The sequence below is a fragment of the Eschscholzia californica genome, unplaced genomic scaffold, assembly GCF_041429995.1.
Source record: "Eschscholzia californica isolate CP2 unplaced genomic scaffold, dmEscCali1.0.p SCAF_5, whole genome shotgun sequence".
NCBI lineage: Eukaryota > Viridiplantae > Streptophyta > Magnoliopsida > Ranunculales > Papaveraceae > Eschscholzia > Eschscholzia californica.
Window position 1 is genome coordinate 17,060,485 of NW_028238472.1, and position 21,279 is coordinate 17,081,763.

At 37.8% G+C, this 21,279-nt stretch overlaps 1 pseudogene; it reads right to left on the bottom strand.

Annotated features, from left to right (window-relative positions):
- Positions 1–19,651: 19,651 nt before the first annotated feature.
- Positions 19,652–21,043, bottom strand: LOC147537524 (putative glucan endo-1,3-beta-glucosidase GVI pseudogene; annotated as a pseudogene).
- Between the last annotated feature and the right edge of the window lie 236 nt (positions 21,044–21,279).

Here is a 21,279-nt window from a genome sequence, read left to right on the forward strand (position 1 = left end):
CCTTTTTATAGGTTACTTTGGCCGACTGTTCTTAGGCGGTGACTTTAGGGCAGTGGAGGTTCACCGTGTTGTAAGAGATTTAGGAGTTCCCCTCTTTGGGGTGATCGCGTATCTTAGATATTTAGGAGTTTCCCTCTGTGGGGTTATTCCGTATCTTAGATATTTAAGAGTTCCTTTGTTTAAACATCCTTGATAGATATCTTTTCGAGTCTAGGAGATGTTTCCTCTTTCTGAGACTTTTGAAGCCCAAGTTAGGAAAATACTCAAGATCCTCTCACGGACTAGGATCTTTGATCAGATTTGGGCTTAAGTCGGTAAGCACTTGCACACTTTTACCATCTCATATTTAGGGCTTAAGGTACCGGTCTTGCTTAGGTGGACCTCCCTAGCCTTCTCACGAATCCCAGGACAGACTGGGTCGTATTTGAGTCAGGGCAGAGCTTAGGCGCCTATGACAATCATACCGACCCCTCAGTTCACGGCTTGAGTGGCAGACCTCCTTCGGAATTCGACCTCCCTTGCTGACTTGACGCGGGTTGAGCCACGGGCTTCTAATCCTCTTGAATCATTGACTTATGTCAACTGATGACCATTTATTGTATTATCAGCATGGACAAAGAGGAAGGTGGGAGGCTAATAACAAGGGAGAAGGAACAGGCACTGCTGAGAAGTTTCTTGGGGATTAAAGAAGGACGATAACGGCTTCTTCTCAAGGGGATTTCTTCTTCTAAACCCTATAAGTTGTTTGGGAAACCAAAGGTGAACTATGGAGCGTTTCGTTTCCGAAGGAGAATCAACTCCAAGTAGAAAAAACCTAACTCTCATGTTTGTCCATGTTTACTACTTTTTCTTCTCATTCAAATACTTCGATATCATATTAGATTGTTTATAGTGGTGGGACCGAAAAGGATTATACCCGCAAGTATACGGGTATCAAGTTATAATGTTTTCGGGAAGGCCGAGGTCGATCAACGGAGATAAGTTGAATGTGCTTTAAAACCTCAAATAAAACCATCTGTAGAATTGATTTTTGGAAAAGATTTAAATTACTGAGAAAACAAATAATAAACTAAAGAGGGAGAAATCAAGGTGAGAAAAGTTCTAGGGTTTTAGAATCCACCATATAAAATCACTTTTAAAAAATAGCAATTAATCAATTAAACCGCTTTTTTTATAAATCGAAATTAACATAATGAACTATTTCAATTCCGGAAGATATTGTCAATAAAACCGTTTCACAATCATAAAGTTCTAATCACCATCATTACAAAGATTAAGACCTCTTAACTATTATTTATCAACTAATAAGCAAACTCCATCAAACAATTTATTATAATCATGAAATATCACACTCTGAAGTATAACTAATGAAAAGAACATCAAATCTATATACAGAGATAACTAATAGACATTTAAGCAAAATCAGAAGATCTAATTAATTAAAACATATATCAAAAGATTAAATAACGGTTTCAACATCAATCCTAGATGAATTGGATTAGCTACACATGGATTCTAAGGAAATATTCATGGGTATTACAAAATAAATGGAACAAGAGAAGAAATGGAAAAGAAATCACCAAAGTAAATCTAATTTCATAGCCACCTGTGCCTCCATGTTGATATCCAATAGTTGACCCAAATGTGCTCAAGAATAATCCCAAAATCCAATTGATAGTGTCTTTTATTGCTTGAGAAGATAAGAGAAAAGATATTTAGAAAAGAAATGAGAGAGAGATGAATTTTAGAGAAGAAATTAAAGAGAAATAGGTTCTAGAAAAGAAATATGAGAAGAATAGAAAGAGAGAGCTAGGTTGATCTCCAAGGCAGATCTGGTATGCAAAACAGGGCTCCAAGGCAGAGCTGGTATACAGGGCAAGCCATCTATTATGTCGGTTATTAAAGTTAGCGGTTACCATGTATATTTCGGGAATTAGAAAGAGAGAGTCGATGAGGCGCTATGTCGGTGGGATTAGAATTTCAGTGGCTATATAAACTGGACCCCTAAGGATATCTGTTAAGTCAAATTCTCATGAATCTCTTGTGTAACTAGTTTTGCTTATCATAGTGGAAATCATCGCGTTGTTGTCGTCGTGGAACAGGTCTTGCCAACCGAACCACGTATTTTTCTTGTGTTTTGTGTGGTTGTTTATTTCCTATTGCTTTCTTGGTTTACTCGATTACATCGTAACATTGGCAATGGACTATGTAATTTGGTCTAGATGTGTATGGAGGGAACAGAAAGACATGAGTACCGACCAAGTACCTAGAAATCTAATGCTCAAGAAACAAACAAGGGTCCAAGATGGAGAAGAGCTGAAGGACAATAATGAATAAATAAGCTTAAAAAGAGTACAATGCCAACCGTATCTAGGTTAAAATTTGAGAGGGCTGAGAACCGAGGGCCGATAACCAAAGGTCAAATGTAATCCCAAGTAAGGTTGAATATGTAAGGTCTTTTGTATAGGAAGAACATGAAGGATATAGTCCTTCGGTTTGAAGGAGATGTCCTTCCGAAGGAGTATCCTTCGACCAAGATGGCAATGCGTACAATTTATCAGTTAGGATAACGGTGACTTTATCCGGAAGATCATCCAGTCCGGTCCAATTAGGGATCGTAATGCTTAGCTAGAAGCCGCTTACGATCGTCGGATCACTTCGGTAATCCGCGACTAACATAGACCGGATCCTACAACGGGTTACACCAAAGAGTGGTAGCTTGATCGGAGAGAGTGACTCATAAGATCTTGCTTATAGATGGATATGATCCAGTCTGATAGTGCCAAAAGATAGAAAGAACCAGGCTCGAAAAAGGAACCCGGAAAAGTGCAAAACCCACTGGGTGGGTGCCCGGATGACATACGGTTAGGGGCAACCCAGGGCCGTCCGTGTGGGAGCAATGGGCCGGACATATCAAGCCCATAAAGGGGCTGATATGACTGGCCAAGGAACTTTAGGAAACCCCCTTAGGGTTTCGGGTAAGAAAGGTTCTGACCGTTTACCTTTTCTAGGACTCGTATTTAAACGTAATTTGAGCAAGACTCCTATTAGGGTTTCTCTATATAAGGGTCATTAGAGTTCTGAAAAAGGGTTCAATTTTTCTCAGGAGAAAACTTCATCTCTCTCACAATATAGAAAACTCCATCTTTCTCACAATATATAGCTAAGTGGAGAGAGAGGGTTTTAGAGAAAAAGCTCCCAATCTATTTATGGAGTCAAATGAAGAATAGTTCTTCTTCTCAACCTTTAATGGAATTTTAGCAGAAAACAAAGAAGGGAGATCAACTTATTTACTCGAGTGTCTCAAGTAGAGGAGCGACAATTGGAGCTCTCATCTTCTTCGGGATAAAGTTATTAGAATTTAGTTCGTGGGAAAGCAAATCCTGGTATTCTTCTTTCAGTTTCTAGTTCATTATTAGTTCTTGCACACGATCCTGAATAACTAGTGTTAATAATATGATGATTGAGATTCCGCTTACAACATTAGTTAGATGATTATGTGTATTAGATACATACAAAACCTTACAAAATATTATTTAGTATAGGCAGTGGATTAGATAGGGAGAGCAGTAGTTTTAGTAGAGGGAGAGACACAACTTATTTGATTTCAAAATATTACATGGGTGTATGATTGGGAATATACACTGGATAACCCAACATGAGAGTTCTTCAATGAGTAATGAAATACGTCATGAACTCTCATAGGCAAGATTGGAAAGATTCCTTAAACATGAGTGCTCCACTTATCATGTGTAAGGAGTGTCAAACTTGGTACCGCCAAACATCGTGCCGTAAAAAGAGGTTATAAAAGAGGATTACCGGGAATGACACGATAGACATGAAGTTAAGTGAGAGGACAAGAATGGATTATGTCCTCCCAACTAGGTTAGGATTAGTATCTCCGGACCACTTGAGGAGAAGCAACTGAAAATGTACGGTCGTACTCTAATGGATTAATAGTTAATCATTAGCTTGGACAGTTGTTCTCTAGATCAGGGAATTCTGAAAAGATATGACGTATAAGATGAGATGCGAAGTGACATGGGAATCGAGCATTGCATTTGTTCTAAGGACAAGTCAGAGACTGAAGGATATAGTCCTTCAGTCTGAAGGAGATGTCCTCCCGAAGGAGTGCCCTTCGACCAAGATGGCAATGCGTATAGTTTGTCAGTTAGGATAACGATAACTTTATCCAGAAGATCATCTAGTCCGATCAAATTAGGGATCGTAATGCTTAGCTAGAAGCCGCTTAAGATCGTCGGATCACTTCGGTAATCCGCGGCTAACATAGACCGGATCCTACAACGTGTTACACCAAAGAGTGGTAGTTTGATGAGAGAGCTGACCCATGGGATCTTGCCTATAGATGGATATGATCCTGTCTGGTAGTGCCAAAAGATAGAAAGAATCAGGCTCGGAGAAGAAACCAGGAAAAGTGCAAAACCCACTGGGTGGGTGCCCGGATCACACATGGTTAGGGGCAACCCAGGGGCGGTCGTGTGGGAGCATTGGGCCGGACATATCAAGCCCATAAAGGGATGCCGAGACGCGTCTAGGACGCATCTCAGGTTCCTATATAGGTCTTGGTCTAGGACCGAAACCCTGGACTCGGCTCCAGACGCATATGTGTCTGGAATGACTAGATGCGTCTAGGATGCATTTGGTGTGTCCAGTGCCATCTCGATCTTAGTGACCGAGATGGCCTGAGCCGTCTCATGCTAGGGCGCGCCCAGGACACGTCTAGGACGCGTATAGCATGTCCCATCCAAGAGGATCTTGGCATCCGTCCCTAAAGTACGGACCTTTGACTCGCCTTGAACAAAACTAGTCAAAGGACTTTTGACCAAGTTTGACTTGTGTCTTTTCGAATTTGACTTGGGCCTGAGAGGGAATTTTTCTTACCTTTTATTCCGGTTCCAAAACATAATTTTTCCGACATTGACTCGGGCCATCCGAGGGCCTAAACGGAGTTTTTCCTTGAATCGATTTTAGAAATCATTAAGGAAGAAACATAACGTGCCATTAGTTCATATTTTATGAAAATAAACTTAAAAACCCGTTAGACATAGAGATGTCACAATTTCCCATAAATAGCGAACCTAGAAACGAATCTAGGATAAATACTTTATTTTTTGAATGTCATATTTTGTATATATGTATATGTGAATGCGTAGAATAGTATTGCCTTTAGATAAGTCATTGACTCTGGTTTCTAAGCACAAGTGAGTATGTGTCCGAATAATACTTAGAGTATAGGGTCATAGGAACCATTGATGAACCGAACAATGAGATCATGGTTCAAGTGGGAGTAATTAATGGAGGTTCAAGGACGTAAATCCAAACAAACTATAGGCCAACAAGAGGTAACCTAAAAAATTAGATCTTTTAGGGGCTATACTAGGAACTAATTAATTCCTTACGCAAACTCACATGAATGGTTATGATAGAGTTCACAATAACACATACTTGATAAATTACGTAAAAGTCCCCAAAACGAATTTTGAGTAAAGCTTGCCTAGAATAAGACACCTGCTGAGCCCTCGTTCATCGATGGTGGGCCTGCCTCGGCAGGGTCCCATCTTTTACCTCGGGAAAGTACGGGTAGATCTATGAAGAGGTCTACATGTCTAACTGGTTATTCTCAACGAGTCAGCAAACGGGTTTTGGATTTCGAGGGAAAGGATGAATTGAACACATAAATGTGTTATTCATCAACCAAGAGTCATAGGAGTATGATCAGTAAAGAGTTACTCACCCAGGACGATGGGGTTAAGGGCAGTGCCCTATTACGCTTAACCTCAAACAAATGAGGTATTGGAATCGCATTATTCAACCGGGGACGGTTCATTGAATAATGTGGCAAAAAATTGTGTTTTTGCTATGATAATAAGTTTTAGGATTTTGCTTTTTCTTTTAGTGTAGAGTATATATGACTATTACAAAATAGTGTTCCAACCTTCGTTTATTCTATCAGAAGGAATAAAACGAAACTTACTTCCTTGATTGGATTAGAATTCGAGAAACGCTCTCAAATTCGAAACAAAGGAAACGTCCGAGAATATTCCATTCCTAATGTTCGCTACTACTTTAGTTAAGAAAGGTAGCTGAAAAGAACATTGAGGAACCTTTGAATCTAAGAAACAAGTTCTTCAAATTCAACAACCAAAGGAATATAAGAAGAGTTCTTATGATTCATAGGGACAAAGGGTCAGAGTTTTAAAAGCAATGACTAGGTCATTACAAGAAACTACCCTAAGTACCTAGAAGACAAAGAAACGGAATTGAGAATTCTGGTTCTTGTATCTTTGTCAACAAAGTTAGTTTGGCAAGTATAGTAGACTCCCTTCATGAGGTGTTTAAAATCGGATGTGCATCTCAGTAAGAGCTCATGGGAATTACATACTTGACTAAAAGGAGAAAAGATCCAAGAGGGAGCAGAAGCAAGTGATTGCTAAGGATGCTAAATTGGATCAAAGTCTTCTTTTAGACACTGATCTAGCTTAGAACTTAATAAGTGTTATTATGTTCTTGTAGAAACATCTAATGTTTTAAACCAATTCTAAATTAACAAAGTCGGTTATAGCAGAAATGAAACTTAACAATGATACTATAGGCTACAATCAAAGGATTCAAACCGGTCAACTCTGATTTTGTCATAGCGTCAAATTGACATAAGACACATGAGGAAGATCCAATAGTATGGACTTCTAAAAGTCTAATGATTTAGAATCATACGACACATGTGAATTTTGTTCAAGAGGACTATTTGACAAAGTCACCTTTTGGAAAGGAAGATATAACTAGTGAACTAATAGTCTTCATACATACGGATGTATGTAAAACTATTACTCCCTCCATCCCATTTTGTTTGACCTTTTGGGAGATCCAACTTATTAAGGATTTTCATTTATTGCTTCTTAACTAATTATTTTTTTCCTAAACTACCCATATTTACTTTAAACTATTACAATAAAAACTACATTGGAAGTAGTGTGTAAACAATTGAAACTTTTTATTAGTATTAAAAGTAAGGGTAGATTGGGAAACGTCAATAAAACAAGTAATAAATGAGTCTTATTTAAAGTAAAATGACACATTTTGGTACTTCCTTAAAAGGAATAACACCCAAACAAAATGGGACGGAGGGAGTAATACACTAACAAGAGTTAATCAGAGTCCACTTGACAAAAATATAAGTCATTCGATTAGATCAAGATGATGTGTATTTAAGTCAAGAATTTGATAACCATCAAGGAAGTTGAGAAATAATTTCTCACCTTTCTCCAACAAACACATCATATGAGTGATGAGTCAAGTGGGAGTGATCAAACATGTTAGACATGAGACGATTAATGATGGGTATATGCCAATCTTCCGAACACTTTCTGGGATAGATTCTCAAACAAGGTCGTTTTTCCTACCTAACCACATCCCGTCTAAAAGTTGAAAGACAAAGTAATTCTTTATGAATAAAGAAATATAGGGGATTCTTCTACAATCCATCAGAGAACAAAGAGTTTGTTGCTCATGATGTATCTTGCTTCAAATAAGATTTATTCCAATAAGAGAAGTGGGAGAAATTTAAGATATCGAAGAAACTCAATAAGAGCAACAAACTGACAATGGTATTACAAACCAACGGTGATATACGAATGTCAGAAATTGCGGTTCCTATCTATTCTCACTGATAGATATGGAAATAGAGGTAGAGATAGTAGATCTCGGAGATCCTTCCGCATAACTCGAATTAGATTCGCAAGAGAGCCCTCAAGGAGTTGAGAGCGTCTCTAAGTTGTTCAAACCCCTCGTAGGCCTTGAAGGCTCATAGATCTGTCTCAGAGGACTAAATCCTACTGAAGAAGAGATGAGCTACCTACACAAAAGTTATGACAGAATCACTCTGAAATATAGCTTGGAGTCATAAGATCAGAATGGAATCCACGTATGAAATCAAGTTTGGAACTTGTTGATCTATTTTCTTAAAGGAATAGTTCTTGTTAAGTACAAATAGGTTTTTCCAAGAGTTTGAAAAACAGACAAGGATGGAAACATTAGTGTTTCCCAGAGCTAGATTAAAAAAGAAGGTCAAAGAGTTATTGGTTTAGACCATGAAAAGACCATCTCTTAAGTCACGATGGTTAAAACCATAATGATCAATCACTAAGCAAAAGAATGTGCACATGACGCATTTCGGAAGAGAGTTGACCCTTCTGAAAGCTAAGTGAGAATTTCAAGCTTTAGAAATCCACCGAAGGATTGAAGCATGCAAGTAAGAGTAGGAATCTTCGATTCTGCAAAGTAATCAAAAGTTGGTTTCTTTAAAAAGGAAGAGAAATCTTGAATTCAGAAAGTTCAAGAAGGTTAGTAGGAGTGACCCAGTTTTCTTTGGTCCAGTGTGTAGACGACATACTACAGATTAAAAACAACATTCTGATATTGAAAACAGTTTAGAACTGGCTCAATAAAAATGACCACACCCAAAGGTGAAAGACTTTTGGGCATCAAAGATGTATAGGAATAGATAGAGAAGATGATAAGACTTATTTAAGAAAAGTCTAATGTGAAAGACTCAGGAAGAGTAATTCTACCCAAGTCTCAGAAAACATAGCTTGGCAAGATTCAGAATTCGAGATATTCTGATGAACAAGCATGCATGAGAAAAGATGGTTATGCTGAAAGCATAAGATCGGTCATGTTAGACATGATTAACGTTCACCTTGACGTCTTAAGTACTTGGAGTATTTATGGTCATTACCAATCAAATCTAGATAGCTGATCTGGATAGCAATTGAGAAATATCAAATAGTACTTGAGAAAGACTTATGATAGATTCCCAGTACAATGCAAGGAAATAAAACAAAACAGTCACATGTTACAAACTTTTAGAACGAGATGACAATCTTAACTTAGAAGAACAGTAAGCTGGAAAGGTTCCAGGAAGAGACTGTTGTAAACTCTATGAATAAAAGAAAATAGTTAAAGCTTTAGGAGTTTTAATTTAGTATTAAAGTACTAGGGTTATCGGGATGATAACCAGCAAAATCCAATTAGATGAGGTCTATTAACTAAACTGTCATCTGAGACTAAGTATAGAAGTCATACTACGATCATAGGCATTGAGCTATTCTAAAAAGTTCAAACATGTAAAATGGAGGGTGTAAGGAGTTACACGGGGAGGCTCAATATTTACAAACTTTTATTATCAGAAATAATTTAATTATTTAGTCGTTAAAACGTGGTTTAGTATTTAACGTACAGTCCAAAGTAATGAAGCATTCCAAGTAGGTTTATCGGATACGTGATCTGATAAATGGAACCCTACTAAGTGAATTTGGAATAGGTTCATTATCAAGTCCCTAGTCCAGGTCATTGGATGGACAACAATGACTTATAAAGACTAGCATGTGAGATTGACTGATAGCGAAGTTTCATATGCTATACGAATTGGGAATTCGAGTCAATTACATGGGTGTATTATTGGAAATATACACTGGATAACCCAACATGAGAGTTCTTCAATGAGTAATGAAATACGTCATGAACTCTCATAGGCAAGATTGGAAAGATTCCTTAAACATGAGTGCTCCACTTATCATGTGTAAGGAGTGTCAAACTTGGTACCGCCAAACATCGTACCGTAAAAGGAGGTTATAAAAGCGGATTACCGGGAATGACACGATAGACATGAAGTTAAGTGAGAGTACAAGACTGGATTATGTCCTCCCAACTAGGTTAAGATTAGTATCTCCGGACCACTTGAGGAGAAGCAACTGAAAATGTACGGTCGTACTCTAATGGATTAATAGTTAATCATTAGCTTGGACAGTTGTTCTCTAGATCAGGGAAGTCTGAAAAGATATGACGAATCAGATGAGATGCGAAGTGACATGGGAATCGAGCATTGCATTTGTTCTAAGTACAAGTCAGAGACTGAAGGATATAGTCCTTCAGTCAGAAGGAGATGTCCTTCCGAAGGAGTGCCCTTCGACCAAGATGGCAATGCTTATAGTTTGGCAGTTAGGATAACGATAACTTTATCCAGAAGATCATCTAGTCCGATCAAATTAGGGATCGTAATGCTTAGCTAGAAGCCGCTTAAGATCGTCGGATCAGTTCGGTAATCCGCGGCTAACATAGACCGGATCCTACAACGGGTTACACCAAAGAGTGGTAGCTTGATGAGAGAGAGTTGACCCATGGGATCTTGCCTATAGATGGATATGATCCTGTCTGGTAGTGCCAAAAGATAGAAAGAATCAGGCTCGGAGAAGAAACCTGGAAAAGTGCAAAACCCACTGGGTGGGTGCCCGGATCACACATGGTTAGGGGCAACCCAGGGTCGGTCGTGTGGGAGCAATGGGCTAGATATATGATGCACCCGAAAAGGTTGCACACCCAAGCGGAGGTATCAAGTAGTAATCCGGGAAAGCCGGGATCGATCCTAGGATAGGAAGGTAGTTTGGATATCGAAGGGTCTTATCCCTCGGTCTAGATATTACAAACTAACTTAGACTAAAAAGGGGAAGAACAAAGGTAAACGGGGGTTTGATCGAAAGAGTAACAAAAGAAGAAAGCGAGTAAAACTAAATTAAACTATCAAAGTGAACGGGCGAGAGAGATTCGAGAGAAGAGTTCGGAGGAGCAAGAGTCGGGGAACAAGAGTCGGGAGACAGTAAAACTCGATTCGGGCAACAAATAAGTGAGAGAGGTGTCGAAGTCCGGGAATCCATAATGATAAACCTACGACTATGTGTAGTCCGATTTAATGTGTCGAGGTACAATCGATATTCGACTCCTAAGTAGATGTCTCTAAGTACTACGTATATCCGGAGATCATACTTAGTCAAACAAACATCTAAATTGGTTAATCCCGAGTCGTCGAAAGTGTCGTCTAGTCGCCTAACTATGTGAAGTGCATAACAAGACACATGAAATTATGACTTAGACTACGATCGATATCGAATACTTCGTTTTGTCTATTAACTATGCGAAGTGCTTGACAAGACACATGAAAATACGATCAAAACGATAATCGAAATAAATGAACATCAATTTATAATCAAAACATCAAATCATATTAAATATAGTCACGAATTCATCACATTTCGTCTCATATAATAGATAAACTAAAGTTAGCTAAATATGGTGATTGAATAAGAAATGGAAAGGAAATGGTGAGAGAATCCCCCTTTTCGATGATGGTTCGAGGCTAAGATCAGTGGAAAATATGAGTTTTTAGTTGCAGCCGATCTCCCCTTAGCAATTTTCTAGGTTCCCCATAGCGACCACCATCATCTTCTCCATTTAGAACACAACCTCCATTAAAGCTAACCCTAGCTTTCTCTCTCTAGAAATTTCTTGTCCAAAACCAAATCAAACTACATGAGAAGCTAGCCAAGATGATGGGGAGCAAAATCCCTAAGGTTTCCGGCCAAGAAAGTGGCCGCAAAGGCAAGAAAACCCGGCTAAAGGAAGTGAAGATTCCGGCCAAAATGCTTCAAAAACCCGGCCAAAGTTGCTGTCCCGAGCCAAGGGTTGCTGTCCTGAGTTTCCCGTGCTAGCATAGCGTCGACCGAAGCCTTAGAGAAGCCTTTAAACGCTATCACGAGCTGCTGTTTAAAGCATCCCGAGTTGAGCTGCTGTGATGCAAAACCGAGCAAGCCCGAGCTGTACCAGTAGCTGCTCTTTCTCGTGAGAAGCAGCTCGGGCTATTGTTCCCATGAGCAGCTGTCTTCTCGAGTCCAAACCCATAAAGGGGCTGATATGGCCGGCCAAGGGACTTAAAGAAATCCATTAGGGTTTCGGGTCTGAAAGGTTCTGACCGTTTACCTTTTCTGAGACTCTTATTGAAACCTAATTTGAGAGAGACTCTTATTAGGTTTCTCTATATAAGGGTATTTAGAGTTAAGAAAAAAGGTTGAATTTTTCTCAGGAGAAAACTTCATCTCTCTCACATTATACAGCTAAGTGGAGAGAGAGTGGGTTTTAGATACAAAGCTCCCAATCTATCTATGGAGTCAAAAGAAGAGTATTTCTTCTTCTCAACCTTTAATGGAGTTCTAGCAGACAACAAATAAGGGAGATCTAGTTATTTACTCGGGTGTCTCAAGTAGAGGAGCGACAATTGGAACTCTCATCTTCTTCAGGATAAAGTTATTGGAATCTAGTTCGTGGGAAGCGAATCCAGGTATTCTTCTTTCAGTTTCTAGTTCATTATTAGTTCTTGCATGCGATCCTGGATAACTAGTGTTAATCATATGATGATTGGGATTCCGCTTAAAACATTAGTTAGATGATTATGTGTATTAGATACATACAAAACCTTTCATAATATTATTTAGTATAGGCAGTGCATTAGATAGAGAGAGAAGTAGTTTTACGTAGAGGGAGATATATACTTATTTGATTCCAAAATATTCCAAAATTTATTGGGATAAAAAAAATTCACCCTCCACAACTGTATTCGGTCAAAAAGAGATGGAAACTCGCTCTAAACCCTAATTAATTAACATATATCACTCATCTCCATTAACAATAGAATGGTTCATACCTCTTGTTAGTTTGACTTATTTCCTTACCCTTCCCAGATTAAACTCCATAAATTTCAAAGGTTTGAACACTGATAACAATAATTTGAAGTTGTGAACTTAATTAACAACTATCAGTTTTGCAATGAACATGAATACAAGCAAGGAAAGGTAAGAGTTTTATCCCTCATATTATGAATGGATTGGTTTATTTTGGTTATAATCTTGGTTGAAACTTGAAAATTTTCAACCACAGCCATTGAAAAGTGAATCAATTTCATCAGCTTTGGCAGATGTTGTCTTTTTTCAGTCTACCCAATCTAAAATCCTTTACCGGCTGTAACAAAGAACGACTAAAACCGTAAAAATATTTGTTACCTCCTTCATTTATATGTTTTGTTTAAGTCAATATCTTCGTTTAAGTCTATGTAGTTTAAGTCGAAGGGCTCTTCTTTCTTGATGTAGGTTACCTCCTTCGTTAATAGTGGTTCCTCATTCATGACATTTTGAGACATCATTAAGAGCTTGTAACTAAGACAATAGTAAACTTATGTATTTTGTAGTTTTTGTTTTGTTATTGGTGATGTTGATACATGCCCGAGGGTGGGTCCCCTGCGGGCAGGGCACCCGCCTTGGGCCCCCAACCACAAGGGGTCCATTTTCTATAACGGGCCAGAGTGTGAGATATATAAGTGATGTGAGCATAATTGACATAATATCTTTAGTAGCTCGTTTGGTAATCTTCTTAACTTTCAAGCCAATTGATATGGGATCGACACACATACCCTCAGATATTTTAATTTTTGTTTCGTTTTGTAAATTGATAGTACAATTGTTAAATAGACCTTTGTTTTTGCTTCATTACACTTTTTCTTAACTATTTTAGTAGTATTGTTTCAACTTTTGAAGTGCTTTTAAAAATAAATTAATATGTGTATATGCAAAAATCATTATACAAAAGGCATCATATTCAAAAAATTGCTTAAATTCTAACTATACGTTGCAAGGAGAAGTTATTTTCTTTCGATCATTTTAAACTAGTCATGCTCACTAATAGTCTTTGTTCTGCCACTGGTCATATTTGATAAGCAACAAACTGAACATTCTATACAATTTTGTATTATTAATTGTCATTATGAGAATAAAGAAAAAAAATTGTTCAAGTTATTTTAGATTCTTAAACTAGATTTTTCAATAAATTGAAATTTTTAAATGGAAAAATTTTCTTACAACTGTTTTTTTTGTTGAAAATACATTTGGATTCATCTATACATGTGCTGACAGTGACAGATTGTCTTGTATTTTGTTTAATTTTTGCTTGTAATTTTTTATTGCACAGAAGGCACATAAAATATTTTCGCACAGGGCCCCCAAATTCTCAGTGACGACCCTGTGTTGGTAGTATTGATCGATATATTAGGTTGAGTTGCTTATGTCAGGCAGCAAAGCTACAAGAGTGATCTTTATAATGCTCTTCTTAAACTAATTTGGTAAAGGAAGAGCAATACATATATTGAGCTTCTTTAACGCACTGCTTGTTGGAATTAGGAAATATATGATTTTTATTCTTTCATATTTATTTTATATTGTTAGATTAAGATTAGGATAATATGTTATGTGGTTTGTATTTTATATTCTTTGATATGTATCTAGACTATATAAAGAGATGTATAACATGAATCAATACATATAAAAAATCAGAATTCAATTTGGTATCAGAGCTAGGGTGATCGTTTATCCTTAACCCTAGAATCTCCGGCGACATTGCTTTCAACAATTCCAATCCAGCATGTCTCCATCAATCGCCGATCTTTATTATCTACGAGAAGTCTTTATCTCATTCATGAAGATCAATTCAGATTAGCATACAACTAGAATCAATTTATCCTGGTTTGAATCTCTGTCTTGATTTCTTCATTTGAAGCTCTCAAGTTGAAACTCTAGCTTTTAATTCATATTCTTAATCTCTTTGTCTGATTATCTAAATCATCAATCTCTTTGTTTGATTCCATTATAATCAATCTTGGGAATTGTGGTCTTTCCACTATATTACTGTTTGGATATTAAGTTTGAGGTTTGTGGCATTTTTTGTCAAATCTGTGATTTTTTCTCTTAAGACAACAATGGCTTTAGCTTCTCGTAGAGATTTATCCCTCACACATCAACACCAACTCATCGTGTTACAAGTGTACTACTGAACGGGAAAAATTTTCATGCTTGGTCTCGTTCTTTCCGTCTATATCTTAGTGGAAAACGTAAGACTGGATGGATTCTCGTAAATGAGCCCCAACCTGCTGAAACGGACACGGGATTTGATCAATGGGACGCAGATAACTGTATCATCCTAGGATGGATGTTTAATTCAATGGAGGATCATATCTATACCATGTTTATGTATCATAATACAGTTTATGGGTTGTGGACAACATTACAAAAATGTATGCTCATGCACGATGTGATTCACGAGTATTCGAACTTTATCGAGACATCTCTCATGCCTCCCAAGAAGCTTTAGGCGTCTCTGTTGCTGGTTTTTTGGGGTACCTTCAGACTCGATGGGAAGATTTGGCTCAATATGAACCTTTAAGTGATTTCCCAAGTGATGCTGAAGTGGAGTCCAAACGTCTTGATCTTCGCCACACATATCATTTTTTAATGGGCTTAAAACCTGAGTTTGAGTCTCTACGAACACAAATTTTGAACACAATTTTTTTAATGGGTTTAAAACCTGTGGACGGTGATGATCGACGATGTTTGTTCCTCCCGCCACTGCAAATACCTACTGTTGTCCCTCAAAATCAAGATCAGATGGCATTTGCTGCCCACTCATGTTCATATTCAGCAGGTAATCGCCCATATTGTCAACATTGTCACAAACTCGGCCATCTTATTGATCGTTGTTTTGTTTTGCACCCGGAATTAAAGCAACAATTTTCTCGGGGTCGTGGTGGCGGAAAAGATAAAGGTGTTACTCGTACTGGTGTTGTTGCTGTAACGCCCACTCCCACTCAACCAGATTACACCCAACTGCAGTCCCAGATTGCTGAGTTGCAGTTACACTTAGACTTAACACGCTCTTCTGGACCCGCGATTGCTATTGCTGTTAGTACTTCTGTTGCTCTTCACGGTAAGTCAGATCAGCCAACTTGGATTTTGGATTCGGGAGCCAATAATCATATGATTGGTGACTATCTACTTTTACCTCCCGTGTTAATCCTGTTGATCAGACAGTGAGTATTGCTGATGGGACATCTATGCCCGTTTGTAGTCAAGGAAGTGCTCGGTTATCCCCTAATATAACTCTTCATTCAGTGTATTATGTTCCTAAGTTTGCTTATAATCTCTTATCCGTGAGCCGTCTTGCAAAAATACTATTTCGAAGAAGATTTTTGGCAAGGGATATGAGCATGATGGACTCTACTACTTTGGTGATCCGTTGCCTTCTCGGATATCTTCATCTAGTTTGCAAGCTTCTGTTTTACCTTCATTGAATTCTTCTATCTGTTCCTTAAAAACTTTAGACTTGTGGCATGCACGTTTAGGACATGCAAACTTTTAATACTTACGTTGGTTATATCTCTTTTTAAATAAAGCTTGCGGAGATTTTAGGTTTAATTGTGAGGTTTGTGAATTATCAAAACATACTCGTACTTCATGTATTCCTCGTATGCATCGTGCGCCTAGGGCTTTTTTTCTCATTCATTCGGATGTTTGGAGACCTTCTCCAGTGTCATCCTTGTCCAAACATTGTTATTATGTCACTTTCATTGACGACTACACTCACTGCACATGGATTTATCTAATGAAAACAAAATCTGAAGTTTATACTCATTTTACCAATTTTCTTCAAATGATCATCACCCAATTCAATACTACTGTCTGTAACATTAGATCTGATAATGAAGGGGAGTATATAACTAATGAATTTCGTTCTGAACTTAACAAAAAGGGAATTCTTTAACAACTCACATGTCCTTACACACCAGAGCAGAATGGTGTGGTAGAAAGAAAAACTGTCACATTATGTCAGTAGTTCGATGTCTTTTATGTGGTATGCATGTTCTTAAGTACTTCTGGCACTTAGTAGTCCTCACTGCAGTCTTTCTTATCAACAGAACCCCTAGTCATGTGTTGAAAGGAAAGACACCTTTCCATGTCCTTCAGCCAGATAGCACCTTATTTCTTATTTTACCTCGTGTGTTTGGATGTACGTGCTTCGTCCAAAACCGTAGTCCTACACATACCAAACTTGATGATAAGGCTATTAAGTGTGTATTCCTAGGATATTCCTCAATGTCTAAAGGATAGAGGTGTTATGATCCTATCAAATGTCGTTTCTATTATCCTATGGATGTAACTTTTCTCGAAAAAAGTTTCGTTTTTCTTAGATATTGCTAAGGAGACTCCTAAGGAGGACAGTTCTTTTCTTCCACGACCAGCTCCTATCCTTGAATCTGCTCCATTGCCCTCCCCTGCTTCCTCTAGCAGAATTCTGTCTCCAGGTGCCGAAGGTGTTGCTCCTCTACAGGTCTACTCTCGTCAATCACGCTCTCAAAATCCATTGCCAGACTCTTCTCGCAATCAGGTAACCCTTCACCGCCTTTAGTTTCTGACATTGTCCCTCCTAGATATCCTACTAGGGAGCGACGCGTGCCTTCTCGATACCTTCTTACATGTAGCACTAACCATCCAATTTTTGAGTATCTTTCTTATCAGGGTATTTCTAGTCAATACCAATCTTTTATTACTCAGGTTGGTTCAATTTCTATTTCTCGCTCTGTTCACGAAGCTCTTCAAAATCCTAATTGGGTGGCTGCTATGCAAGTTGAAATGGATGCCCTTCAACATAATCAGACGTGGGAACTTGTTGTTTTACCTCCCGGTGAACGCATAGTAGAGTGTAAGTGGGTTTTTAGTGTGAAGTACATGGCAGATGGTAATATTGACAGATACAAAGCCCGTCTTGTTGCAAAAGGATTTACTCAAGTACCGGAAAGGACTTTGACGCTACCTTTGCTTCTGTTGCTAAACTAACTACAGTTCGCTTGTTAATATCTCTTGCAGCGTCTTATTCATGGCCTTTGTATCAACTTGATGTCAAAAATGCATTTCTGAATGGCGACTTATCAGAAATTATATTCATGGACCCTCCACCGGGATTTCAGGCTCAGGGGGAGTATTCAGGGAAAGTATGTCGCCTTCAAAAATCCATTTACGATCTTAAGCAATCTCCTAGAGCATGGTTTAATCGCTTCAGTGATGTGGTCCAAACTCTAGGATTTGTGCGTTGTCACTCAGATCATACATGTTTTATTCGTCGCCATCACGAGGGAAAATGTATTATCCTTTCAGCTTATGTCGATGATATCATAATTACCTAAGACGACTCGTCTGGTATTGTTCAAATTAAAAAGGCTCTTGGGAAATTTTTTGAGATTAAGAATTTGGGTCTTCTTCGATATTTCCTCGGCATTGAGGTTGCTCGATCCTCACGGGGAATATGTATCTCTCAACGGAAATATGCTCTTGATCTCCTTCAAGATACAGGTATGTTCGGATCCAAACCTGCCTCTACTCCTGTGGACCCAAATCTTAAACTGACAACAGAGTCTGGAGAGTTATTACCAGATCCATCACAGTATCAACGACTTATGGTAGCCTCATTTACTTGACAAACACAAGACCAGATCTCACATATGCAGTGAGTGTTGTAAGTCAGTTCATGCACTTACCGCGTACTGCGCATCTCGATGCCGTTTACCACGTTGTTCGGTACTTAAAGACATGCCCAGGTCTTGGTCTCTTTGATGTCACAGGTCCACAATCAGTTCTCTCTTGCTTTACTGATGCAGATTATGCAGGAACAAAAGATGTAGGAGATCCACTTCTGGTATATGTGTGTTTCATGGTGGTCATCTTATAGCTTGGAAAAGTAAGAAGCAAGCAGTTGTCTCACGATCTTCTGCAGAATCTGAGTATCGTGCCATGGCCCAAGGCACATGTGAGATCATTTGGCTTCGTTCCCTTCTAACTGAATTAGGCTTTGCTGAAACGATGTCATCTACATTATTTTGTGATAACAAGTCTGCCATAATGCTATCATCTGACTCGGTCCTTCATGAAAGAGCAAAACACATAAAAGTGGATATCCACTTCATTCGGGAAAAAGTGCGCTCAGGTGTTATCAAACCAAATTTTGTGTCATCAGCTAATTAAACTGCAGATATGTTCACCAAACCTGTTGGTCCATTATTACTGCAGTCATCTCTTGTCAAACTGGGTCTCGTCAACATCTTCGCCTTGGCTTGAGGGGGAGTGTTGGAATTAGGAAATATATGATTTTTATTCTTTCATATTTAGTTGACATTATTAGACTAAGATTAGGATAATATATTATGTGATTTGTATTTATATTCTTTGATATGTATCTAGACTATATAAAGAGATGTATAGCATGAATCAATATATACAAAAAATCATAATTTAATTCTGCCTGTACTAGACAGTGTTCTTCTTATATTGAAGACCAAAGGTAATGTTAAAGATGAACATCATCATTTTTTATAACAATTCAGATGCCAAATCAAGAAGAAAGAAGATAAACAAAGCCCATACCAGGCAAGGAAATGAAGATGATTTCCTTAAAGAAGTCAATATATACGTACATTCAAGATTATAACTGAAATCAAAAGAAAATAGTCGTCGATCAGAGACAAGATAACACAATTAATATATTAAATGGGATAATCAGTAACGTAACAGTAGCGCAAATATAACTAAGATAAGAGCGAGAGATAAAGAAGTGCACGAAGTTAAATCAGTCAAGTTGAAGAGGAATGGTGGTGCCGGAAACACAAAGTACGACTGGTGATGGCTATATGCTGCACTAACACCCAGTAATGCTTGGATCCAATGATTCAGTTAGTCTAATCCAAGTCGTTCACATTTGCCTTACATCTATCTATTATTGAGTTGGAAAAAAAAGTGAAATATTCTCATGTCTACAGTATCATGTTAATATCAACAACTACTAGTTGTAGCTCATAAGTCATAATACTATTATGTTAAAATGAAATAATCTTTGTCTATTCAATATAACGTGTTTGCAATACAATAAAGTTCGTTCAAGCTGAAGGAAAATTAACATGATAAACTTCAGTTGTATCAGGATAATATAAACCAAAATTTGTCTCAACTCCATCAGGTTTAAGATCCTCATTGAACAAGGCGAACAAGTACGTCTCGAGTTTGTTGTCTGGTCTCTTCGGTGTACCTTGGTTTTCGGCTAGATGACAGATTAAGTTATTATGATATGTCATAGCATTACTAACACTAGTGAATACCCCGTTACCGGCTGATGGCCAACCCGTTTCTCCTATGACAATATCAACACCTATTCCACCATTAATTTTCTCTACGCCTGAATGCACTGCATCAACCATGGCATCAAACAAGTTTGTATACCCTAGTGCACCATCTACAATAACAACTCCACCAGATCTAAACAGTGCATAGTCTAAACTTACTTGTTCCTGGTTACTAGCATAGGCAAAGTAAGGGTAAACATTCACTAATAATGGGAATTTTGAGGCTGACAAAACCTGTACTATTGGACTCAAATTATTAGCTGTCTCCTCAGTAAATTTACCAGCAGAAGGTGGATATGATGTCTCTAAACCTGCCATGGAAATGGTGGTGCTTACAGGAATTTTAAGCCCGACCTGTTTGATAGCAGCGTCGAGGTTGATAATAGCGTCAAGAACGTAGTCGGCCAACTCAGATGGAATCACTTCGTTACCAGCTGATATGCATCTGAATGAAACCGTATTTGCATATGGAACAATATTAGTTTCAACCCATAATTTGGCCAGTGACTCGTCACGTGCAAGTAGTGGAAGATCGTTATTATACGTCCCGACGATGACTTCGATTCCAGAATTTTCCAGAGCTTTTAAGGCATCCGGATTTGGATCAAATATTCGAATTCTTTGAATATTTCTTGATTTTATTAGAGATACTACTTTGTCATGGGATGGAAGATTATCACCTAACATACCATAATTTACACCAACTAGTTGAGCTCCTGCATATAACAATACAATAAATAATTATTGTCTAATTTTGTTTTTTAACAGATCAAAAAATTTGAATTGTAGTCCTCCATTTTCTAATATATTTCAATAGAGGGCCCTATGTTTTGTCAAAATCCACTAAAATTTCAGTAACATAAAAAATTAAGAAACAGTAAAGTAATTTGATGAAGTCAACTCAATAACTTTTTCGATACTAAGACATCGACGGTTAGATAACCTTAAACAAAACTTGATATTGATTATTAAGTAGTACGAGTTTGAACTATTCGATATTTGCGAATAAACAAAAACGAATAAGCTAATGTAAATTTTAAAACAAAAACAAGAGAAAGACCAAAGATTGTTAAAAACCTAACCTGTATTAGTGAAGGATTGAACGGAGAATAGAATAAAAGATGAAAACAATGCAATAGTAAAACCCATTTTGCTGCTACAAAATTACAATGATGGATGGACAAATCACAATATAATCTAGGGTATTTATAGATAAAAGTAAGAATCCAAGAAAAAAGGATATGCCCATCTTATTGATTAATAAGGAAATCTTCTATGCATATGAAAATATTTGACAGGTGCAGATATGGGATTTTATAATGTAAAAAGTTCAAATTTCTCCCACTTATCATTATCTATAAAAAAAAAAAAACATATGTTTCTTT